Here is a 26,911-nt window from a genome sequence, read left to right on the forward strand (position 1 = left end):
CACTCATGTGGCCACAAAAATAATAATATTCACTTAGGAAATTATTAATAAATCAAGCCCGCACTTTATTCCCGTAAAATAAATTGTGAAAAATTTCGTTAAGAAAAGATGGTATCAATATCGACATTACTATCCATCAATTAAAAATTAATCCCAGTTATTAGGAGAATTCCAAAATTACTCACGTGTGCTATCATTCTCAAGAAAATCATAATCACTCAATCATACATGCGCACGTAACAAATAAGTCACATAATCGGTCAAACAAATAGTCTCACATAACGTCATGTCAAAAACAATCGACATTCATAGACAAACGAATCATCTCTCAAATCGACTCTTCTCTACGGGGTTCTCACTCTTTTTCCTCAACTCTATTTCTAACTCGTTGTTCCTATTAACATAATAGGATAGTCAGTCTCACCGATAGTTCTATATCCGCTATCGGAAATAAAATATATCTCTTTTGAATTTCAATCAGCATCTCTAACTCAACTTGTTTTCTCAAAGCTATTCAATTTCTAACTCCGTCATTGGTTCTAACAACTCATATTTCTATCTATAAAGAAACTCTGTCTCATCTAAAATAATAAAAAATCTAATATATCTCACTATCGAAATACTATCAGTAGTGTCTCGACACTATTGCTAATAAGAAAAAGTACGGGGTGTTACAAGCATCTATCGGACAAATCACGTTTTACTTACTTACAACCGTGTTGCAACAAAACTCATACTTCTTTGCACAAACGAGAGACATATATCAAGAGTAAAACTAGAATAACCACCATTCAACACAAACCCGAAATTCTCATCAAAAACCATCTCTTCCACAAATTCATAAAAATTAACGAGCATCCAAGAATAAGCTAAGAACAGAGAGACCAGTCGCCTAATTAGAAGCATGCAACAAGCACTCATCAAAACACTGACACCCCCCCCCCCACAAAAAGAATGCCATGTCCTCAGGGCAAAAAATAAAAAGAGCTAGAAGAACTTCGCTAAACATTGGCAACGAAAAACAGGAGCAATGTGAGAGGCGGCGAAGTTTAGGGTTTGCGGCCGATGGTTTGTAAAGACTCGGCAGAGTGAAAATGTCAGCGCTGGCGGCTCTCTTCAGCACTGGCGATAGTGTCAGCGCTGGCGGCTTAGTTAGAAGGAAATTTCAGCGCTGGTAAAGGACTCTTCTGCAGAACATAAACATGAACACCCAAAATCAAAGCAACCGGACAGGCACCAAAACAAGAAAAATAGATACAGAAAGCAAAAGAACAAGCAAACCGTAAAAACAAAACAAACTGTGGGTTGCCTCCCACAAAGCGCTAGTTTTAAAGTCGCCAGCCCGACTTAGAGAAACCCTTAATCATAGTTACATAGAAGCTTCAACTGTCTTAATCCTTGTGAAAACACATCCTCTTTCATTGAAGCTGCGGGTCCTCCTAAAGAGCATACCACACTCATTACATCAACCGACCTCTTGACCACTCTTTTTCGGGAGCCAGATCGCAAGCTCCCCTCTTTCTTCTCCTCCAAGGGCAGTACGCACTGCAACCGTTGCACGGCACCATCATTGCATTGCAGCACGCCCTGAAATTCTTCCTTAACGGCTGCATCCTCTTTCAAGTGAGTCGGTAATTCTTGCACTGCATTAACTTCGAGTGGCAGCTTGTCAAAAAACTGTTCTTCAAAGGCCACCTCATCTTGCAGGTTATCAAGAAACTCTTGCATAATTTTGTCCTCCTCTGGGCAGGTATTCGTCAATTTCACCTCAACATAATTTTGGCAGGTGCTCACCAGAGCTAGCGGACTTATCAGAGCTGGCGGCCTGGTCAGAGCTGTCGGCCTCGTCAGAGCTGGCGGGCTGGTCAGAGCTGTCAAAAGATTGTCAGCGCTGAAAATTTCCACTTCTTCCACAGGGTCAGAAATCTCAACATAAGAACAGATATGCAATAAAGAAGTAAAAATAGCAGGTTTCTTATCGAAAACAGAGAACATTACCGATCTACCTGACCCGACCATACTCAAAGTTCCAGATCCCACATTAATGTGAGTCTGGGTAGTAGCCATAAAAGGCCATCCAAGCAAAACAAAATGGCTGTTTTCTCCTCTAATGCCTTTCCCTGCATCGAGTACCACAAAATCTGCCAGCACTTTGATTCCTCTTACCGTGACTTTGACATCCTCCAAGAGTCCACGTGGGCTGCTAATAGAACCGTCAGCTAGCTGAAGTCTCATCTCAGTGCACTTCAGCTCATCATCCTTCCTGCCCAACTTCTGAAAAATATCAAGCGGCATCAAATTGACTGCCGCACCCAAATCTAGCATGCCTGATACCTCCCCAACTCTACCCAAATCAATACCAAAAATGAAGCTGCCTGGATCTCCTTGCTTCGGTAGTGGTGGGTTTGGATCAACAATCACTAGTGGCAGAGGCGGGTTGGGACATTCTTTCGGTGGTCGATATGGCGTAGTAGACTTATGAAGTTTCACCTCCTTCTCTCCATCTTTTGGCTGCATCGGTTGTTCTGTCTTCTCTTCCTAGCGGGTGCTCGCCAGCCCTGGTACCCTTATCAACTATGGCGCTCTTCTCAGCTCTGGCGCCCTTATCAGCTCTGGCGCTCTTCTCAGCTCTGGCACCCTAGTATGATCTAGTACCCTTATCAGCTCTGGTACCCTAGTCTGCTCTGGTACACTGGTCTTCTCTGGCACCCTTGTCTGCTCTGGTACCCTAGTCTGCTCTGGTACCCTTATCAGCTCTGGTACCCTAGTATGCTCTGGTACCCTGGTCTTCTATGGCACCCTTGTCTGCTCTAGTACCCTAGTCTGCTCTGGTACCCTTATCTGCTCTGGTAGTTTTGATAACTATTATAGCATGGGCTTGATGTAGCTGTGGGTTTCCAGTTTGTTGCGGTTGCTGCAACTGATTCAAGGCCCATGTGAGTTGCCCAACTGTAGTCTCAAGGCGTATAATGCACTACAAGAAACAGGGCGATTAGCGACGAAATTTTCCATCGCTATTCCCAAAAATTTTCGGCGCTATTTACGACCACCGACGGACGACCGAAGGAGTCCGCTTGTCGCTGTAAAAGTGGTCGCTAAATTGAATACCGATGGAATTTTATTTCCGTCGCTAATTTTTCGACGGCATGACCGTCGGCGGCAAACGACGACGAAGACGTCGTTAGAATTCTGCGACGAAAACAACGACAGAATTTTCTGTCGCTATTTTGCGACGGACTAAAATTCTGTCGTTGTTTCGACTGGTCAACGTTAGCGACGGAATACGATTCTGTCGCTATTTCTTCGTTCCATTGTTAACAACAGACTACAATTCCGTCGCTAATTTCAAAAAAAAATAAAAAAAAATTATAATTTGCTCTACCCAATTATCAACGTCCTATTATACACTTTTATTCTACTATATTATCAATACACCAATCACCAAAACACAAAATCAATAAAATATTAAAATTCTAAAATATCATTCATATAGTCATAACATAACAAAATATTTGTGTTAAGAAACATAATAGAAATAGTCAAGTATTCAATTTAAAGTACACTAACATAACATAAAAATCAAGATGATGGTCTAGTGGGTGGAGTGGGTCCCGTAGATCCAGGTGGAAGCCTAGCCAATATCTGGTCGAGCATACGCTGCTGAGCGTCCACGAACATACGCTGCTGAGCCTCAAATCGAGCATCGGTCTGCTCTTCTTTCTGCCTCATCTCCTCCCTCTGACGTGCTATCTCCGCTAAGGCATCCTGCAACTGCTGCTCCATGTCCACAAGTCGCTGTGGATCGACAGAATGGCCATGGAATTGAGATGTACCACTCGACTGCTCACTGCTCCTATAGCTGGCTGCAAGTCCACCAACTCCAAACATTCTCTTATTCTTGTCGAGTCCACCAATAGCCTCCACATACACCTTGTTCATATCGATCTCTGGCGGATCAGAATCATCATCCACAGGCTGACTCTGAGAAGCAACTAATTCCTGCATCTTTTCCTACAATAATATATATATATATATATATATATATATATATATCACGAGTTATATTTAAGAATTAGAGAAATAAAAATAATACTTAAATACGTTTATAATACTTTACTATGTACTCCAATCTGTCTAGACTTCTCGTCTGTATAAGTACCATCCTTGTTCTTATGAAAGATCTCATAAGCCTCATAGAAACATTCAGTCGGCTCCACACCTTTCCTTTTAGCCTTTTAAAACACATAACAAATATAAATATTATTAATATGAATTTCAATGAAAAAAAATAATATGAATAAAATTTCAACGTACCACGTCTTCATCATACTGAAGAATAGACCTCGAACCTCGCTTGTGCTTCACTTGACCGGTTTCAGGACCTAAAGGCTCAGACATCCTACACTTTTTTGCTATCTCTAATTTGGCTTTGAATTCATCAGAGTCCCAGTACTTAAGCCAATTAGGCCAGACTTCCTCGTGAATAAAAGAAGGCCTCTTGTTCTTCTTTTTCTTGATGTCGAAGACAAAATCTTTATATCTCCGCGCAGCAACCTCTAACCAAAGCTTATAGACATCTGCCTCTATCGTCGGATCCCATGTGAAATGCTTCTATTCAAACAACAAACAAAATATATTTATAAACACTAACTAATATGTATATGTATTTTGTTAAACAACTTGAATTAAATTATATTCGTACCTTAAATTCCATAAAGTACGATGTCTTGATAGCAGGTGGAGTGAGTTTCCAATTGAAGCCTTCTGGATTTTGAACTTGCTTGAAAATCTTAGTGACTGTGCCTGGAACCATCCCCAAGGGATGTAATTGGCTACAATTAACATTCAAAGCCATTAGTAATAAAACTAACATTTAATAATTCATAGGATTGTATTGATAACACTCATTTTTCTTTGGTTTTTAGTGTTCATATAATGTCATTTTTATAAGGAATTGAGTGTTGGATGATTGTTTTGTGCTTTTATTGCTTTATCTTGTGAACTATGTTACTTGCTCGAACTTTGATGGATTTTATAGGATTTTCTAGATGGAATTTGGAACTATTGACAGAAATAGAAGATGTAGTTCGTCTCAATAGGAGTTCGTGAGCGCAAACGGATCGTAAATCGGAGTTCGGACGAGAAAGTTATGGCCAAAACAAGAAAGTCGCGCACAGCAGTGAATATTGTTGACGGAAATTTCCGAATTTTCGGGAAATTTCGGGTTTTTTATATTTTCTCAGTATTTTCGAGTTCTACACTGTATTTATCTCCTGTGCCTATATATAGGTCCTTTCCCTGACCTATTAGACACATCCTTTACATCTCTTTACCTCTTTTCTCCATCTTTTCAGTTTTAGACTTAGACTTTTATTGTTTTCATAGATTAGCTTTATTTTCCTACAAGATTCAAGCTGTCATTCAACATTCTTTCGGGTTTTATCTATTTTATTTATTTCAATTGCTTTATTTTATTTATGCTTTTATTTTATTTTATGATGTCTGGCTAGTTCTTTTATATGAACCTAGGGTTTGTACAAAGTTGTTTTAATATGTGTGTTTGATTTGTTGATATCAATTTGCCCTCCAACTTGTGATTCATGATTCCTGGTGTCTGTTTTCTTGTGAATTACCTGATCAATAATTTACATTACATGTCTAGCTGTTCAGTTTGAGTCTTGAATGCGATAATTCTTCAGCCGATTCAGGAATGCATGATATAGTGTTAGCCTTGAGTCTTGAATGCGACAGTTGAAGCTATAGGAAGCTATTCTTTGTGTGCTATTTGGAGTTAATTTATTCCTTGGAGTCTTGAATGTGAAAAGGGGTAAATTAATCTACGTTCATAGGTGTTCGTTAGAGAAGCTTGTGAATAATATAGTGATCTTTCATCAGGGTTGGATTAAATTGGAAATTGAATCAATAGGTTGAATACATGTGTTTGATTAACAATAGTACATCCCTAGGGTCAGAGTTTGTTTTATTATTTGAGTTTTTATCCTGTTTTATTTTGTTTTGTTTGGATTTTAGTTTTGTTCTTCGTTCTCGTGTTAAGAAATTAGCAATCAACTTTTTGGCTCTATTTTTATAGCAACAAAAACTGCAACTAAACAGTGTAATCGTAGAACAGAACTAAAATCCAAACAAAACAAAATAAAACAGGATAAAAACTCAAATAATAAAACAAACTCTGACCCTAGGGATGTACTATTGTTAATCAAACACATGTATTCAACCTATTGATTCAATTACCAATTTAATCCAACCCTGATGAAAGATCACTATATTATTCACAAGCTTCTCTAACGAACACCTATGAACGTAGATTAATTTACCCCTTTTCACATTCAAGACTCCAAGGAATAAATTAACTCCAAATAACACACAAAGAATAGCTTCCTATAGCTTCACCTGTCGCAATCAAGACTCAAGGCTAACACTATATCATGCATTCCTGAATCGGCTGAACAATTATCGCATTCAAGACTCAAACTGAACAGCTAGACATGTAAATTATTGATCAGGTAATTCACAAGAAAACAGGCACCAGGAATCATGAATCACAAGTTAGAGGGCAAATTGATATCAACAAATCAAACACACATATTAAAACAACTTTGTACAAACCCTAGGTTCAGATAAAAGAACTAGTCAGACATCATAAAATAAAATAAAAGCATAAATAAAATAAAGCAATTGAAATAAATAAAATAGATAAAACCCGGAAGAATGTTGAATGACAGCTTGAATCTTGTAGGAAAATAAAGCTAATCTATGAAAACAATAAAAATCTAAGTCTAAAACTGAAAAGATGGACAAAAGAGGTAAAGAGATGTAAAAGATGTGTCTAATAGGTCAGGGAAAGGACCTATATATAGGCACAGGAGATAAATACAGTGTAGAACTCGAAAATACTGAGAAAATATAAAAAAACCCGAAAATTCCCGAAAATTCGGAAATTTCCGTCAACAATATTCAATGCTGTGCGCGACTTTCTTGTTTTGGCCATAACTTTCTCGTTCAAACTCTGATTTACGATCCGTTTACGCTCACGAATTTCTCTTGAGACGAACTACAACTTCTATTTCTGTCAATAGTTCCAAATTCCATCTCGAAAAATCCTGTAAAATACATCAAAGTTCGAGCAAGTAACATAGTTCACAAGATAAAGCAATAAAAGCACAAAACAATCATCCAACACTCAATTCCTTATAAAAATGACATTATATGAACACTAAAAACCATAGAAAAATGAGTGTTATCATGTATAACAATAAAAATTATACCCATGTCGTATGACGAGTGTAGTACGTCCACTAGTGGGAGCCTCTGATGCCGCAGTAGGAACCGATTCCTAAGATGAAGGTGTATGAGTCAGCTGTATATCCCGTACAGATGCAGCAATCCCTCCATCTGATCCTGTGGATGATGTAGGGTTTGAAGATGCTGGAGCACCCCTACCACTAGAACCTCCTCCTCTCCCACGTGAACCTCTCGCACTAGAAACTCCTCCCACCATCTTCAAAACCAAAGAAAATTTACTATTAACAATTATTGACAAAAATAATTTGATCACACAAATAAATTATCTTCATTAAAAAAGGTAAATAAACTAACTCTAATAGTCATCATCATCTCTATAACCATCATCATTATCTTCTTCTTCACTAATCGGTGTATCTTCCTATTCTTCCTCTTCATCATCCATATCTATCAACTCGCCACTAGGATGAACTACATTGGGTGCATCATCTATAATTGTGTGTATTGAGCTCATAAATTCATCTTGAAAGGGTTGGTCGACCTCCACAATAGATGCTTCAATTGGTACTTCAACTCTAGATCTCGCTTTTATCTTACACACCTCCCACCAATCTTTTTTAGATTGAGTTTTACTTGGATAAGTATAATAGAATACTTGAGTTACTTGATCTGCTATCACAAAAGGTTCGTACTTTCCATACATTTATAGACACCAACTTGTATTGGGGATGCACCAATGCCCCATTCCGTCCCGGATCAAACTAGTCACACTTGAATAATGTGGTTGTCTTCTTTGGCAAACCTTGATACTCAAGCTCGCACACCTCTACCAAACGACCACAATAATCAAGCTCACAATTATTATCTGCACCCCTGATGCACACTCCACTATTCATAGTGGCTCGAGATGTACCATGTGAAAGCGTGTGAAATTTGAATTCATTAACAAAGTAGCCGGGATATGTTGATATCACTGTTAAAGGCCCTTTAGAAAGACTAATAAGAAACTGATTCGTCGCATTATTAACAGGGTTCGCCACCTAAAATATTGGAATAATGGATGAGTAAGGTATAAAGAGCGCGGCGGACAGCGGAGGTGAGAGGGGACGGAGGGTTTGGTTGAATAAGATGGGAGGTTGGCCTTTGAAAAAACAAAGAATGAAGAAAAATAAGACCCATTCCAGATTTAAAAAAAATAGGGCACAACGACGGAATAACAACGGACCATTCCGTCGCTAAGGCCGACGGCCCAAATTCCGTCGCTATCTGTAATTTAATTAATTTTTTATCTAATTTTGAACCATATATACCGACAGGAATGGGTCCGTCGTTAACACTGACGGACACAAATCCGTCGGTAAAAACAATAAAAAAATTATTTACAAATTTTATTATGATATCAGCGATGGAAAACGTCCGTCGTTAAGATATCCGTCGAGGTTCCGTCGTTAATTCCATCATTAAAGTAGCGGGAAATTTTCGCGCGGAAGTCCGTCGTTAATTCCAACGTCAAATCAAATTGGTAACCGCCGTCGTAAATTCGTCGGTAAACCGTCGTCGATTAGCGACGAAAAAATTTTCGTCGGTAAATCTGTCGGTGTCCGATAGAATTTCTTGTAGTCATGGTAGCACTATGAGCCTCCATCGCTTGCTTTCCAGCTTGCATAAATGACTGCATCGTGTCCTCTAAAGAAGGTCCCGACTGTTGGTACTGTTGCTGCTGGGGCTCGAAAGTATTTTGCTGCAGTGGCAAAAATTGTGGCAGATTTTCATTCCCATTTGAGGTGGTCTACAGAATTGATTCCCTTGACTTCCTCCTAGGGCTTGAGTTCTCCACCCAGAATTCTGCTGACCTCTCCATCCGCTATTGAAGTTCTACTGGCCTTGATTATAACTCTGCCCATATTGCGGTCTACTCTGAAAGCCTTGCGTAGAATGAACTTCAGCTTGTGCTTCTGGCGTGTATTCTCCCATTCTATTGCATTCATTAATTCCATGGCTAAAATCACAATAGATTCCACAAGGCTGTATGCTCTGCTCAGGGACAGGGGGGTTTCCATCTTGCTAATCTTGAGCTGCTGCAATTCTCTCATGATTGTGGCCATCTGTTTCTGCAAATCGCCAGTCTGTGATACAGCGCTTGTCTCAACCCGTTTTCCATGGATCAACTTCTGTTGGGAACTCTTGGCTAGAGTCTAGAAAATCTGATTGAGCTCATCCGCGGTCTTCCGAGCTACATTTCCTCCGGCAGTACTATCCACTATGAATCGAGAAGTCTACCCCAATCCATCACAAAAGAACTGACTCAACATAACCGATGGAAGTTGATGTTGAGGGCACTGCCGTAAGAGCTCCTGAAATCTGTCCCAAGCCTCATGAAAGGCTCATCCACTCCTTGTATGAAATTCATAATTAGAGTACGAATTTCTTGCGTTTTATGGTTTGGATAAAACTTGAGCATGAACTTTTCACAAGCTTCACAAGTGTTGATCGAATTCGGTGGCAGAGACAACAACCACGTCCATTCTCTGTCCTTCAACGCGTACTGGAAGCACTTCAACTTCAATTGATCTTCCGTAATGTCGAGGAGTGGGAACGTCTGCACTTGGGTACAGAAATCTCTAACAAACTTAAGCGCATCTTCATTAGGCAGCCCATAATACAACGGCAGAATGTTGGCATCGTTGGGCTTCAAGATGTGGTTTCTAACTGCAGTCGGCAGAACTATGGAAAAACTGGTGGCTTCAATGATAGGTCGTGCAAAATCGCCCATGTATTGTGGATTATTCTGCGCCATCTCTTCTTTTTTCTCCTTTAAGGTCTGCTCTGAACGGTCAGAGTCAGAGTCTGCTTCTTCCTTCATTTCTATGGTCTGCTCTGAACGATCAGAGTCAGATTCAGAGTAGAAATCGTCTGCTCTGTCACGTGCCTTTCCATCAGAACCAGACTCAGAATCGTCTGCTCTGTCACGTGCCTTTCTGAAAATACCCGCGTCCGTGATGTCCAAAGGAGACACCAGTTTTCTTTTTAGACTACGGCGTCCCTGCATACACAACACTCAACACAGATTAAATGCACCGGAGGGAAATAGTAAAAGTAACACGAAAAAGCAAATAAATAAAGCAATTAAAAATAAAACACAAAGTGACACAATTAAAACTCCTAAAACCTCCCCCGGCAACAGCGCCAAAATTTGACTCAACCTAAAACACCTCTAGATTGACTTGCAATAGGACAAGGATACTCTAGCAATGGTAAGTTGACCCAAAGTCATCTCTCAAGGAAGATTCAACAGGGCTTTTAATTGCATCACACGAAAACAGTAAAGTAAAGTTTGATTATTCTAATTTAACTAAAGCTTGTAAACAAAAACTTAACTTAAAACTAAACTTAGAATTAACTAGGCAGAAAAGAACAAAACATAAGAATGCATGCATAAAGAAATCATTAAACCCTAGGCAAAAATAAAAAATTAAAGTAAAGCTACAAAGAATTAAACGCTATTGTGCTTAACAATTTAAATACTTGTAAATGAAAGGTTCTAATCTAATTGACATAAAAGAAATCGCAAATTGAAAGCTTAACATAATTCATAACGATGCAAAGAAATTAAAGTAAATACGAAATACCATAAAACATCGCGAGGATGAAATCACTGTCACTTGATTACACCTTCGAAACAGAAAACTAAATCCAAACGAAGATTAAAGCTAACTAAAACAAACTCTCAAAAACTCAAAGAACTCGAAAGCTAGAAAAACCCTAAGTATTTTGGTTGCCTGACGGAAGATTAATGATTCCCAAAGGCAAAAGAAGTTGGCATTACATAGAACAATTGAGCCCTTTTTATAGACTACCGATCAACCCTAAAAACCATCAAGAATGGCCCAACCAAAACTGGGCCTAAAAGATAAACATCAAGGCAAGCGTGCGCGCACAGGAGATTGCATGCGAAGGATGACTTGTTCGGCAAGTCATGGCAACTCTGGCAAGTGATTGCCAGCTCTGGAACATTGTTGGCTCTGGCGAGTAAAGTCAGCTCTGGAGATGTAATCTGCTCTGGACGAATAAATGCAGCTCTGCCAGCTTTAGCTCTGCACATATGAATGACAGCTCTGGCAATGGAAGTCTGGTCTAGTGAAAGTTCGCTCTGTCGAGATTGGTCAGTTCTGGAACTCAGCTCTGGCTTTGGATTGTTAACTTCGGCTCTGGCACGGAAAATCCACTTTGACGAATGGACTTCAGTTCTGTGAGCTCTGGCGAGGCAGCAGAGTATGCGCCGTCAATGCTGGCACCACTTTGAGCCCAAATAAGCAATTTCTGATCCAAAAACTCGAACAAAGCATTCTTCCTTCTATTATATCAAAATCTCCTACAAAGCATTAAACAAACCCATAAACGCACCAACTTTCAGAATATTTAATTCATAATTTGCACAATCAAACCCCCAAATTAAGAACAATTAGGGATAAATTAGATGCCAATAGCGCGAAGAGATGTATAGTTCGACCAAAATATTATGCATATGACCAAGGCATTTGAAATTTCCATCCATTTCCTGAAAAGCCACCTTAACAGTATGCATAACATGCTTATGATTGAAGCTCCTGTTATCAAAGATACACTTGTTCCGTTGCATCCAGATCGCCCAGATAGTGGTAATAATGCCCGCTTTTCAGAAACTGGTAAGTTGGGGACTCATCTTATAATTCCAGGAAGCAACAAGGAACCTATGAATATCAGAGCTATAAGCAGCTTGCGGAAAATGAAACCAATTCAGCAACTCCCACCAAATCGGCCGCACACAGGAGAAATTCCAGCGGATGTGATCAACGCTCTCTACAGTAGCCAAGCAGAGAGGATAGTAATTAGGCATAACCATCATGTGTTTATTGAGACGATCATAGGTGGGTAAATGACTATGAAGAACTCTCCAACAAACCAGCGACCTGCGAACAGGGATGTAAGGAGCCCAAATCCAGGACCCCCAAATAACCCGAGAAAAATGATGGCAGGAATCCGCGAAGGTAAGAGCAACAATGACTTTTCCTTGCAGAGAAGGCTTCCAATACCGAGTATCTGAATAAGAACCAATTGGAATAAGAAAAATGTCACACACCACCAGCGAAAAAGAATGTCACATATCACCAGCATTGACACTAGCAATATAGATTTATTAATATGTATTGTTTATTAATTATTTTTTGCAAAAGAAAATTTAATTATTTTTCTGGTAGCTTAAAAAACACTGTTACCACGAACAATTTTTTATTTTACTTTCGTTTCCTTGAATCTTCAGTATTTTCTCTTTATATTACCAATTCTTGATTTCAATATGTCTTCATCGAATAAAATCTCCAACTCTAGTAATGATGAACGTATTGAAGATGAAGTTAACTCAATTATTGAGGATGAAGCCAGAGAAGAATACTTGATCCAATTAGTCGCACAAAATACTTCTCGTCCAAGAAGACACATTTATCGAGATCCTGAGGCAGCGGACGATCGACTAATGAAGGATTACTTTGTTGAAAATTCAACAGATGGTGATAGAGAGTTTCTTTGACGTAATCGGATGCGCAAACAATTATTCATCCATTTGGCAGAAAATTTAATTATTTTATGAATGTTGGCTATGTGCTTAACCAACTACTTGATCTTTGGCTTCAAGAAATTTCTACCTCCCACAATCTTCAGTCATATTTTCAGTCTCCATATTCTTGCCCACCAAGCATATATTGGATCTATAAATAGGGGCAAAGCTTACTGCATTTGATACCAGTCCATACAAGAACATATACATGTGCAGGAGCTTAAAGCTATTGTTCAAACATCTCACCGGACATCTAGTTTAAACCTTGAGTGGAAGACTCGTGTGCCTAACAATCCTTGAGTAGGAGACTCGTTTGTTAGGACTGGTTGATAGGTTTGCATGTTTGATATTCATAGATTAACTTTTTTAAATTGATAGGATTATAAGAGATTTCTTTTCTTATCAATACTACTCAATACGAGGGATTCTATTGAGTTGTTTCACGTATTTTTATTATAAACTGGTTTTTTTATGTTCCATTATTTTATGTTGCAATTAATTAATATTACAGTATACAATCATTCCATTGTGCGTACTTTATTTTATGTTGCTTTTTTATTTTTCATACGGTAATGTTGGGTTGATTGTTCCATTATTCTATCCAATATTTTATGTGTTTGCGAAAGCAACAGATCTTTCAATTGGTATCAAAACCTACACTTGATACACTAAGTGTTTGGTCCTTATTGTACCCACAATGGATGATAAATCCTGCTTGTACGATTATGCTAAGGAATTGGTCACCTTATAATTGCTACTTTGTTTTTGAACATATGAGCAATAAAATTTATTTAGAAGATGCAATTCCGCGACATCATTTTTTGAGAGATTTGGTTATGAAAGAGTTCATCATAATTGAGTATCTCATTACGAGACTCAAATATATGATTTTTCAACCAAATCATTTGAGTTTGAGAGATTTACTTATCTAAATATCTCTCTCATTAGTATATATGTTTTTTGATATGTGGTATACATATGTTGTAACATTTGTATTTTTTTTCTTTTTCTGTATTTTAGAATGATGTTGTCTGGAATGTGACAGCATGTAAAAAAAAGGTGGCAGGTCGTGTTTTTCAGTTGAAGTTTCTTTGAAGTAGTTTTTCCAAGAGTATATTGGATCGTTTCTTCTATGATTGTATCCAAGTGATTAGTTTAATGTGTGGTTAGTTCATGAAAATTCAAAGTGAATACAAAAATATCAAAATGGTATTAGATCGTGATTGCTTCTGATTTCAGATTTTTGTGAATATGTATTCATAATTCTTATTAGTGAATTAACAGATACTCCCTCCGTCCCACGAATCTTGACACGTTTGATTTTGGCACAAGAATTAAAGAGTTGTAGATTAGTGTTTTAAGTGTGTAGGGTAATAAAGTATAAAAGTGATAAAGTAGGAGAGATAATTTAATAAAGTGATAAAGTAGGATAGATAATGTAATATTTTTGGACTAATTATTACCTTATTTGGAAATGTGTCAAGATTCGTGGGATGGCAAAAAGGAATACGTGTCAAGATTCGTGGAGGGGGGGAGTATATTGGAACATGTCATTAAACAATTAAAAAAGAGTAAAATTTTGAAGTAGCCAAAATGAAGCATAAAACACAATTTATGGCCACACATTGAAAAAACATAAAATTGGGCCATTTTTATTTATTTGGATGTTTTTACCCTTAATGAGGCGGACCGGGTAGGATCAGGCACGCGGGTCGGGTTAGGCACTTATAGCACTATTAGTGCCATAAGTGCCAAGATTTTACTTTGGTTTTATTTTGGATTTCCGTTGGCACTTTTGGCACTATTAGTGTCATAAGTGCCAACGGAAATCCAAAATAAAACCAAGTAAAATGGTCCTTTTGGCACTTATGGCACTATTAGTGCCATAAGTGCCATACGTGCAACAGAAACAACAATAATAGGAATCAAGAAATCATGAATGGATAATCTAAACCCTAAATCGAACATCTAAACCATAAATGAATAATCTAAACCCTAAATGGAACATCTAAACCCTACGGGGAAGTGTTTAAAATGGTCTTTTTGGCACTTATGGCACTAATAGTGCCATAAGTTCCAACGAAAATCCAAAATAAAACCAAGTAATAAAATGATGCGTATGGCGCTTATGGCACTATTAGTGCCATAAATGCCATACGCGCGCTGGCTTTTCCCCGCGAGCGCGCAACTCGCCCATAAGCTTCCAGCGGCCGCGCAATCATCCCAGCGGCCGAGCAATCACCCCAGCGGCCGAGTAAAAAGGGCAAATTAGGCATACCACCTAATTTATGACCATATTTTGATGTTTTAAGTTTAGGGGCCAAAAATTGATTTTCAATCTTCATTATGGCCATTTGACTACATTGTTTCATTAAAAAATATAACTAATCTCCTTGTTTATCTCTCCTCATTTTTACTCTTTTATAAGTTGATTTTTTTAAGGAGGAGTTTTTATTGAGGGGGAGTTTGTTATTTTTATTAATTCTATTCGTCTTTGTGTTTTTGATGAAGAAGATAAAAATGAGGAGATTGTTAGAGTTAATTCTTAATTCTAATTAATCATTTATTTTTTGATAATTTCCTAATTTTTTTATCTTCTTCATTTATTGAATATTAAGAGAATTAATTTAGATTTGGTCGGATTTTGTTAAAGTATAAAAGAGAAGGATCGACCGCTTTTTTTGGAATGTTGGCTATGTGCTTAACCAACAACTAATCTTTGGCTTCAAGAAAACTCTACCTCTCACAATCTTCAGTCACGTTTTCAGTCTCCATATTCTTGCCCGCCTAGCATATATTGGATTTATAAATAGGGGCAAAGCTTACTGCATTCGATACCAGTCCATATAAGAACATATACATGTGCAGGAGCTTGAAGCTATTGTTCAAACATCTCACCGGACATCTAGTTCAAACACACCTTGAGTGGGAGACTCGTGTGCCTAACAATCCTTGAGTGAGAGACCCGTTTGTTAGGACTAGTTGATAAGTTTGTATGTTTGATATTCATAGATTAGCTTCTTTAAATTCAGTCTCCATATTCTTGCCCGCCTAGCATATATTGGATTTATAAATAGGGGCAAAGCTTACTGCATTCGATACCAGTCCATATAAGAACATATACATGTGCAGGAGCTTGAAGCTATTGTTCAAACATCTCACTGGACATCTAGTTCAAACACACCTTGAGTGGGAGACTCGTGTGCCTAACAATCCTTGAGTGAGAGACTCGTTTGTTAGGACTAGTTGATAAGTTTGTATGTTTGATATTCATAGATTAGCTTCTTTAAATTGATATGATTATTATTAAATTGAGGTTTATTATAAAGTGAAAAAGAAAAAACATCCCTTGAAAGCACAAGATGCAGACTAAGGGCACAAAACTTAAAAAGCGAAGGAGAACAACTCAAAAAGGAAAGTCAGGATCATTATCCAAATCATCCGACCAACGCCTATGGACGACATTATTCATTGCAATCATACTAGGCCTATTGGTGACGTCAACCACAAACTCCCTCGGCTTGTTACCCATTTCTTCCGCATTCCTGAGACGACTTTTAATACAACCTTCCGGAATTGCATGTATAGGCTCTCGTCCCTTTACCGAACCCTTTGGACGACCACGTCCGCGCTTCTGCTCCGAGAGTAACTGCATCCCCTGAATTAACTTGCTCCTCTAACCTAATAATACGACTCGCCATGTCATCCGGAGAAGAAATTGATTTATTATCAAAATCAACTTCCTTAATCGGCGAATTAACCCGCTGGCTCGCTGAATCTTCTGCCCCAACTACCGGTTGTTGCTCTACTACAGCTCCACTATTCGTTCCAGAATCCAACTCCAAAGTTCCCTCTACATTCGAGCCCTCCTTATTACTAGTCTTGTCCGTGTGAGGCGACCCATCATTTTCTTCCTCATGTAAAGGCTCTGCTTCATAATTGGAGTCCGCAATGATAGTCTCCTCCACTTCCTCTTCCTCATCCTCATCTAGCGCTTGATATCGGTTAGCATCCCCCGCCAGAGGGAGATCATTTTTCTTAAAAGGTACTGTAGACGCTTCTTGAAGATCAGGACCTGATAGAGGTTTAAGAATATCAACTTTGGGCTGCCATGCAGGAGTCGGACCCTCTCCCTTATCAAGATTCTTCACAACCATAGCAGGAGGCTCAGTGATCTTTTGCTTGCTCGTGGCCCTATCAGCTCTCCGGCATTTTTCCGTTGAATGACCTGTAAGTTTACAACGCGAGCAAAAAAGGGGCATAGATTCAAAACCAAACTCAATGTAGAACGATCTATCGCCGTCATCAATGTACATCGAGTTGAGAATAGGCAAAGCCATGTCAAGTTCCACCAAAACCCGCGCAAAGAGTCCCACATGACCAGTTGCGGAGGCATTATCAATTCGCATAGGATGACCAAGCACACGACCTATACCAGCAATAATCACCGGAGTCCATAACTCCACAGGAAGATAATATATCCGAACCCATACCTGAGCCAGAGACGACACTTCCTTATACGGATCGAAATACCTAGTCCATTCACGGAAGCGTACGTGGCCGATTGACAGTTGGAGAAATGAACTCCCCTTAGCTTTCTTTTTCGCTTCCATCGTCAAAAATTTAACAACGAAGAATCCCTTAGCCATGGGCACCAGTTGACAGTCGGCGCACTGCCATATGGTTCGAAGTTCATGAGAGAGGTCGGCGAACGTGCGTGGCTTGTCCCCTTTACGTTGGATAAGTCTACCGATTAGTGCAAATTGAAACTCTTCCAACTTTGTTTGATATTCCGATTTGGGCACTAAGAGGGTGACAACCTCTCCTTCTCGCTGTATTTGAAAGCCTCGGAGGCCATACGCTGTAACATCCGGCTTCTTAAGGGATTTTGGTTGGACTTTATCAGCTACTTTGGCAGCGAAAGAAACAGCCGGAGCAGTACCCGGCACCTGCGCTACTGAAGTAACAACAGACGGCAGCGGCTGTATCAAACCAGGGATGGCCTGGTTAGGATCACCGATCAAACTCTGCGCCGGTGAAAAACCCGACGAGCGCTGCCCAACAGCCACTGCGCCGGAAGAATAACCCGGCTTAACGAGAGGCGGGTGCTGAGACGGAACATTGGCAGGGGACTTAGATCGAGACCTGTCAAAATTAGAAGAGACCAGGGGAAGATTCAGGCCCCCCTTGTCACGATGGATTTCCGGCGAACTCGAATCCATCACCGGCAGGAGAACGGCAGTTTAGGACAGCGGCGACGGAGGCGAGCAGCGGTGGCGGCGGCTGCGTGCAGATCGCGGCCGGCCGGAAAAGAGCCCTCGCGGTGGGGAGTCTGGATCGGCAGGCGCGGCGTGCTATCAGCGCCGCCGACCGGATCGAGGTCAGACCGTCAAAAACTCGTGTAAGCAGCAGAACCTTGAGCGCCGGTGGATCGGCAACTGGATGCCTGGAGTCGCGGCGTGCTCTCGGTGTCTGGTCGGGTGCCTGCGAACGGGGAGAGGCGCGACGGCGAGCGGTGGGGTGGCGCAGCTGAAGGAACCAGAGATCTCAAAGGGAGAATGCTCACAGAGCACGTCGAGTGCAGCTGGCGGAGGCTGCTGCCGACGTGCCGTGGTGTGATGCCGGAGGAGGAGGGGCGGGGCGCCTTGGGCGGCGGCTAGCGCGGCTGCGTGCAGATCCCCTTTTTGGCTCCTCCGTATGGGCGCGGCGGAGATCGCACGCCAGTCACTCACGCCTCCTTTCTTTCTCAAAAGTCACGCACGCATGCATGGAGAGAGAAAAAGCATGGAGAGATTTCTTTTCTTATCAATACCGCTCAATAAGAGAGATTCTATTGAGTGTTTTCATGTATCTTCATTGTAAAAGGGATTTTTATAGTGAACATACATTGCAATTAATTAATATTACAGTATAAAATCATTTCATTGTGCGTATTTTATTTTATGTTGTTTTTCTGTTTTTCATACGGTAATATTGGGTAGATTATTTTATCATTTTATCCAACATTTCAGTGTTTGCGAAAGCAACATAATTTCCAGTTTCCTAAAACTAGAAACCTTATTTTAGAAATTTCTAAATTTTCGTTTTTCTTCTTTCTTAATTTTAATATTATAATTTTTTAAATTATGTATTTCTATTTATATTAAAGTAATTAATAGGGTATTATATACAAAAGTAGTAATATATAGTCTCATTTAACATAGTTTGATATTATTTTTAATTGGGTTAAGTATCAGATTAGCCATTAACGTGGAAGCCCCTATGGCATTGAGCACCTTATGGCAAGGGGTGTGTCAACTAAACCCCTAAAGTACCTATTTTCCTCCAATTAAGCCCCCGACTTAACGGAGAGTTAACACCGTTAACTATTGTTATTTCTTTATTTTTTATTTTATTGGTGGTGGGACCCACACCGTCTTCACCACCAAGCTCGTCGGAAACCTAATCAAACCCCTTCTTCCTCACCCCCACGCTGACCCCACCTCCACTCTCAAATCTCTCTCTCTCTCGCGGTTCACCCACATCCGCCGCTCTCTCTCGAATCTCCTCTTGCCGCCGCCCGTAGTCAGGCGACACCGCCTCCACTTCTCTCTCGATAGACTCGACAACACAGACGCACGCCATAGACGACAATCAATGGCCTCACCTCCGGTGAGGGTAGCCTCCGGCCTTGCCTCTCTAGACTCCGACGACCGCAGTAGGGCCGCGATCGCCGCTTCCCTCTCTAACCTTCCATCTCCTCTCCCCTGCTCTATCGACCCCTCACTCTCTAGTCTCATAACTGACAACTGATCGGAGGCAAAGCCGCCACCCGAAAGCCCTAAATCCCCAAATTTTCTTCGCCTCTTCTCGATCTCTTTCTCCCATCTTCCTGATTCCCGACAACTACAGCCAAGAGCTGCCGCCATCATCTCAGTCTTTCCTCGACTCACACACATAGTTCGACCTCCGCCCTTGGGCGGACAGCAGCAGCGAGTCGCCGCCGTGCCCTGCCTCCCTCCGTCTCTCGACTCTTACAGCCAACAACCACAATAAAAGGTGGTCGGGTAGAGATTGGCTTCGTGGGATCTGGGCTTCAAGGTCGGGGTGGGGGTGGGGGTGGGTGGGGAGGTGGAGGGAGGAACTGTAGCTGCTGCTGCTCGAGCTGCCATTGCTGTGGGGGGGAGTTGGTCGGAGAAGGAGATGGGTTCTCTCTTGATGAGGGAGAGGCGTATTTCCAGCGAGTTTGCAGCATGTTTGGTGGTGAAGAAGGTGTGGGTCCCACCACCAATAAAATAAAAAATAAAAAAAATAACAATAGTTAACGGTGTTAACTCTCCGTTAAGTCGGGGGCTTAATTGGAGGAAAATAGGTACTTTAGGAATTTAGTTGACACACCCCTTGCCATAAGGTGCTCAATGCCATAGGGGCTTCCACGTTAAGGGCTAATCTGATACTTAACCCTTTTTAATTTAACAGCATATATCTTTATTTATTTTTTTTATCTATAATTTTACTATGTATCACATACAGAGCTATTATAGCCAAATCAAGGGAAAATAATCACAATTTAATAATAACGAAGCGAAACTCAATTGATAAAATATTTTCCTTATAACCGATAAGTTAGGGATTCGAGTCACTAAGGGAAAATATGGGTAACAATTGTTAATCCTTAAAAAAACAACAACAGCAACAACAATCAACAATTTAAAGTAATAAATAATAATATAAAGTTTTTTATTATTATTATTTAAATAAAAGAGGTCCTTTTATTTTTGTTTAAATTAATTTTATTTTGAAATCCCTCCGCCCTTGTTGCGAGAGTCGCCACTTCTTCCGCTCCTCTCTCACTCTCCGCCTCTCCACGCTCAACTCAAGCATCCTAAACACAAGGTATATTTCTTGTCCATCACTATATATCCATATCTGCTCTTCTCGAGATCTGTGTGTTGGTGTAAAACTTCAATTGCTGCATTTTGTGATATATCCATATAATTAACCGGAGAAGTTAGACATAAAAGGGAAATTGGCATGATTGGGCTGCTCTGGGTTGTGGATTATTTGTTTCTTATCACTATAAAATGATTGAAAGTATTTTCGGTTTAGTGGTACTTACAATGCCTCTTTTGATCTCTTTTTATCAAGATAGAAGGACTCTTTGAAATTGGCAGAAAGAAATAACTCCACACAAATAAGTGCATTTTATTGTTGTTGCTTTTAGTAAACCACAATTTCAAATTACATTTAGGATTCTCTTATATTTGAATATAAATTCCAACGTTCAGTTTTATTTGGCATGAACTCATTATTTTTATATAACTGGCTGTGAGTTTGCAGGGCATTGGACAATGAAAGTCAAGATTATCCGTACGCTTCTTACGAACTATAGACATTTTCAAACTATCAAATTAGCTAACATATTTTCCTTGAGGTGGCAGCTGTTGCATCTTGGACATGGGATGCCCAAGATGAAACCTGTAGAATTTGTAGGATGGCTTTCGATGGCTGTTGCCCTGATTGTAAACTCCCCGGAGATGATTGTCACATATTAATATTTCTTTTTCTTCCCTTTTTATTGCTTTTAGTTTAGAGTTGATTATCTGTATTCCCTTATTCATAGTTGTGAACTTGCCCTCCTTGCCTAGTGCCATTTTCTCACTCAGTTAAACTTGAAGACCTTCTCTCACTTGATGCAACAACATTCTAAGACCTAGATTACTTTCACATTACATTAGAGTGAGATTATGTAATACCCGGGCTTTTGATGACGTGTTTAGTTGCTTGAGTTTGAGTAATTAGGGTATCATTTGTTTGATTACTTGTACAGAGATGAGGAGTTATATGAAGTTTTCTTGTTTTTTTTAAAAGATGTTGAGATGTTCTTTTGATGATGTTTGGATGATGTGGGATTTTATATCCGTAATTGAGTTTGAGTATTTGAATAATTCGAGATAATTATTTGAATGAGAACGGTGAACTCGGAAGTGAAATCTGAGTCCGTTAAGACGTTTTTGAAATTTTTGACTTTTTGACGATGAATAGTAAAAATACTGCTATTTCGTCTGTTTGTCGACTTTCAAAATCTTACGTGCACGTCGTCGAGAAATATTCTTAGTTTTTCGATACGAGTCCAATAATGAAAGTTTTTATTTTTGGACGACGAGTGAATAGTAAACCGGGATTTCTCGATAAACGAACCGAGCTCGTTTATCAGAATTTCGAGAACGAGCTTGTATTTTCTATATTTAAATAGAATTACGAGTGTAATGAAAGTGAGTAGAGGTTGAGAGGGCGAGTAACGAATAAAATGGGTAGTTAGTCGTTAAAACGAGATGAAACGAGATATTTAACGACTAACGGGTTAATATCCTAAATATCTAACCTACCCTACCCCTAACCACCCCCCCAACCGCCCAAACTCACTCACTCACACATATTACACGTTTGTTTCATCCAAACACTTTTAACTCACACACACAACACCTAAAACACACACTAAACTCACGCATAACACCATTGTTGAGGAGTTGGAGCTTTTGACCTCCGATTTGAGCACCGAGACGAGCGCCGATCATCTTTTCGATCACGTATCTAAGTAGGTAAGATCTCTACCTACGTTTTGATGGTTTTCTTTTCGATTTTCGTCGACGTCGAAAAACGTCGATTCTCGACTTTATTTTGAAACGACGTCGGATCGTCGTGAAATTTTAGTATGTTGTTCTTGGGTAGATGTTGAGCATGTTTAATGAAGGGAGTAAGAACGGAACGAACCGTAGCTATGAAACCCATGAGGGCAGCCCCGTTTTTCACATATTAGCTTGTCTTTCGATTTTTGTTTGATCGTTTTGACTTGATATTTGTGCTTAGGGGTATGCTAGAATCGATATATATTAAATTCGTATTTTTCCAAGCACGAAAATTGTATAAATTTTTAGAGTATGATTATTTAAATTCGTGAAGTTTGAGACGTTGCATAATGAATATTATTGCGTATATGTGTTCTACGATATCACATGAGCATGCTAATTGATTTACAATTTATGGATGATAATTGTTGAACGAAATTAAAACTGGAATTCTGTCAAAATTTTACAGCAGTTTCAAGCTTATGTTTCGATGAGTTTTCATTGCTTGATGGCTCTGAAATTTTAGTATGTTTATCTATGATATGTGTATTTCGTTGCTGCAAAATTTCATGTCTTTTGGATGATGTTTGCTATTTTAAAGATATTTTGAAAAATCCTTGACAGAATCTGTCAACTATTGGTAGACTTCACAAAAACGTTTATATCTATTAATCCATGAAGGATTTTGCATCACCGTTTTTTTTTAAACGAAACTAGACTTCAATACTTTTCTAAAAACATAAGATTTCGATTTTTATGACCTCTGAAACAGAGCAGTTTATTATTTCAAAAATGCCCTGTTCTGCTGTCATATTTGTCCAACAGTAAAAGTGTATGAGTTTCATTGTTTATTTGGCAGATCATATGAACGTTTTCTCTTGTGAAATTTTAACCAAATCTTCAAGGATACCTTTAGTTTTGGATGATTAAATTTGATGGAATTTTATTAAGGTTTGCCTTGGTTTCTAATGGCCTAAACAAAATTGGCAGAAACTGTCAATCTTTGACAGCCTGCACTAAAAGAGCAATATCTCCAAAAACCTTTAACCTTTTTGGTTAACTACCATTTTTAGAGTGAACTACACTTCATGAAGTTTTTGAGATCAATTGGTATGAGAGTTTATGATGATTGAGTTGGTTGTTATGAAGTTTTAAAGATGACACAAAAACAGCAAAACTTTCTAGAAAATAACTTGATTATATTTGTTTTGATGGATGATACGATATGACTAAATGGTGTGAGTTGTGAGAGTTATGATTAACGCACATAAATGTTGGTATCTGACACTCGAACAATTGGTGTCGAGTATAAATGATAGTTTACTGATAAAGAGTTTTGATGATTTTGAATTGTTTGGTTTGCGTTGAAAAGATGTCAAGATGTTAAGTTTTGAGTCGAGAGACGAGTTCACGTAGTGAGATTCACGCGTTGAAATCTCGTGGTTGACATTATATATGAATAGGTCATGCCGAAATTTTTAGTGAAATTAGAATTTGAGCATAGTCAATTCTTGTTGACCTGTGACTCAAATACATACCTAATGGAAAGTTTAACTTTCTAATTGGTTAATTAGACGAGATGAGAGCGAATAGATCTGCTAAGAAAGTGGACTTTTCGATGTGTTAAATATTTCTTTTAATTGAAGCGCTGCTAATTATAACATAAGGATGTTATAATTAATGAGTAATGACGAGAGATAATAATTGTTATATTGATTAACAATCAAGAGAGATGAACATTAGAGATACTAATGTTTCATAAAAGAGATTAGATTATTAATCGAGGTTTCTTTTATAACTTCTCACCAATTCTTCATAACGATGAAGGTCCTTTTGGGAAGTAACGACTTGAGGGAGAGAGTGACGTTACTCATTGATACAGAGACACAACGAGGTGGGCATTACTTTTACTATACGTATATAGAGATCCCCTGCGTGTCGTAGGCCTCTTATACAAATGAATGCATGAGATGATTTAACTGTTAATTTCAGTTTTATATATCTATCAAATGAGTTTAATGTTACATTTGAGCAAGTTATTTCGTTACAAAATATTTGAGTTAAAGTTATTTCAAGTATTGTCTTGCCATAAAATGTTTAAATTTTAGTATGATATCTATCTGCTTTGGCTTTGCCAATGATGAAATCGAATTCGGGTCCTGAGCAGTTGATAGCTATCCTGCCAGGGCTAGTGTACACCAGTGACCGTGAGTCATCTAGCGGGTTGGCCGGTCAAGTGACCGTGAGAGGTGGCCACCTCTCCGGCACAAAGTTCCAGATATGATAGATTACAAAAGAACTTAGTCTGATCAGACGAACTTTAAGAATCACAAATGAACTTAGTAAGCTTGGGCATTTTTAGCGAAAAACTCCCTTGCTGTACTGATTATGATGGCATGACAATTTACAGTTTTGAAGCATGTATTTTTATACCTAGGCATACGTGCCCACTGAGTGCTTTTGTACTCAGCCCTGCATATGTTTTCTAAATGTGCAGGTTGAGCTGATGTGATGATGGTGCTGCAATGAGCGGAGTCTCCAGGGTTGTTAATAAATAGTTAACCTGTCTAGAATATGTCTTCATACATATGTCTAGCTACTTTCCGCTGCAAGATGTTGTTGATGTTATAGTATGTTATGTCATACTTTGAGTCTTAAGAGAATGGTTTCATACGATGTATAACTTGATTAATGATATTAATTAAGTTTTATGCTGTCTTTCATAGACTGTTTTCAATTGAGTATTAATGAATAAAAATGACGAGTTTTATTAAGATGAGTAAGTTTTACGGCTATAAATGACGCCCCTTTTCTTCCCCTTCTTCTTTAACCCCATCCCTAGTCGTGGATCACTCGGCCTAACTATCCATAGTTAGGGCGGGCTGTGACAGATTATGCCATTGTTGCAAACATGCTTATCTTCACTGCATCCTAAAGTGGTGAATTCACAAACTACTCAAGCACAATGAAATCCGTGTGAGTTCCTCACCCTTTAATACCCCTTTTACAATTAGCTTACTGTTTATTGAAGAATGGATACCTTTGCCTTTCTAGCATTCAGAAAGAAAGTTGTTCATAAATGTGGTATCTTGAAAACGGCAGATTTTGAATTAACTGCATGCTTATATATATGCTGCCAGAATTATACAGGAATGCCTACTTCAGATGTGAATAAACTTGTATGTTTGCTGGCAGAACGCCTCACTTATTCATGTGTCTCCTGCTTTTACCTCGAACATTCTTTCACTCTACATATATTTTGTGTGATCCTTACTTGATATTGTATGGAGGCGTTTGGTCTGAGTGATAAGACATGATTGATAAAATAATCCAATTTTATCAAGGGTTAATTGTAGTTTATGGCCCGATCTTTGGAGTCATTTGTAAATATGGCCCGAACTTTATAAAATATAAAAAAAAATAGCTTAAACTTTAAAATCATTTGCAAAAATGGCCTGAACTTTGAAAAATACAACAAAATAGCCTGAACTTAGAAATCATTTGTAAAAATGTCCTGAACTTTGAAGTCATTTGTAAAAATGACATTAACTTTAAAAAATACAAAAAAATGGCATGAACTTTAAAGTCATTTGTAAAAACGGCACAAACTATATTAATACAAAAACTGACTCAATTTTTATCAAATGTATAAAAATGGCACGAGCTTACACTTTCGTAATCAAATTATGACAACGTGGAAAGTCCGACATTGACGTGAAAAATATATGAAAATTATAAATTCACTTGGAATATTTACAATAAAGTATGATAATTAATTCTCTTATCATAAGAATTTTAATCTCGTACAAATAATTTTTCTCTCGTAAAATATTATTGACAACACGAATTTTTTAAACTTTCTCTCGTAAAATATTATTGACAACACTAATTATTATGGACATAGTAATTAGTTGCACATATATTAATTTCTATAAAATCTTGTCCAACTTTTCTTTACTCAATCAAACATATTACTGCGATTCGAAGGTTAGTTGCCCACATTTAAAATTAAAATCTGACGCTGTTTTATAGTCGAATCGTGCATTGAAAGCCTACATAGGAAAATGCAACAAGAAATTAATTACAGATGGGGTTGCTTTACAAATCAAAATTTAATTGATTTTGCAGGAAATTTCAATGAATGTTACATAAAATAATGAAGTCGACAACTGTGGGAACTGGAAAAGGAAAATTAATGTTGAGTTATTTTACTCCAATTTCAAATCATTCCAGTACATGGTTTTTCATTTCATCGAGTCCTTTATTCATGTTGTATGATAATAATATTTTCTTTTACTTTTTTCATGAAAGAGGGAATTAATTTTGTTTCCGAAAGAAGCAGAAATGTTAAGACTAATATTGTAGGGTAACATATCAGTTAATGCTGCTGTAGACACACAATGGCTTAAATGAGAGGAGGTTGAGATATAATTCAACTTTCATAAAT

The 26,911-nt window shown here is 38.6% G+C and overlaps 2 long non-coding RNA genes across 2 annotated transcripts; both read left to right on the plus strand.

Annotated features, from left to right (window-relative positions):
• Window positions 1–20,619: 20,619 nt before the first annotated feature.
• LOC130996731 (uncharacterized) lies at window positions 20,620–21,523 on the plus strand. The gene is made up of 2 exons (XR_009092767.1): window positions 20,620–20,731; window positions 21,176–21,523. It is a non-coding gene; the product is annotated as an uncharacterized LOC130996731 (long non-coding RNA).
• Window positions 21,524–22,307: 784 nt separating this feature from the next.
• LOC130996730 (uncharacterized) lies at window positions 22,308–25,189 on the plus strand. Its single transcript, XR_009092766.1, has 2 exons — window positions 22,308–22,437; window positions 24,962–25,189. It is a non-coding gene; the product is annotated as an uncharacterized LOC130996730 (long non-coding RNA).
• Window positions 25,190–26,911: the final 1,722 nt, after the last annotated feature.

The sequence above is a fragment of the Salvia miltiorrhiza genome, chromosome 8 (genome assembly GCF_028751815.1).
Source record: "Salvia miltiorrhiza cultivar Shanhuang (shh) chromosome 8, IMPLAD_Smil_shh, whole genome shotgun sequence".
Lineage (NCBI taxonomy): Eukaryota > Viridiplantae > Streptophyta > Magnoliopsida > Lamiales > Lamiaceae > Salvia > Salvia miltiorrhiza.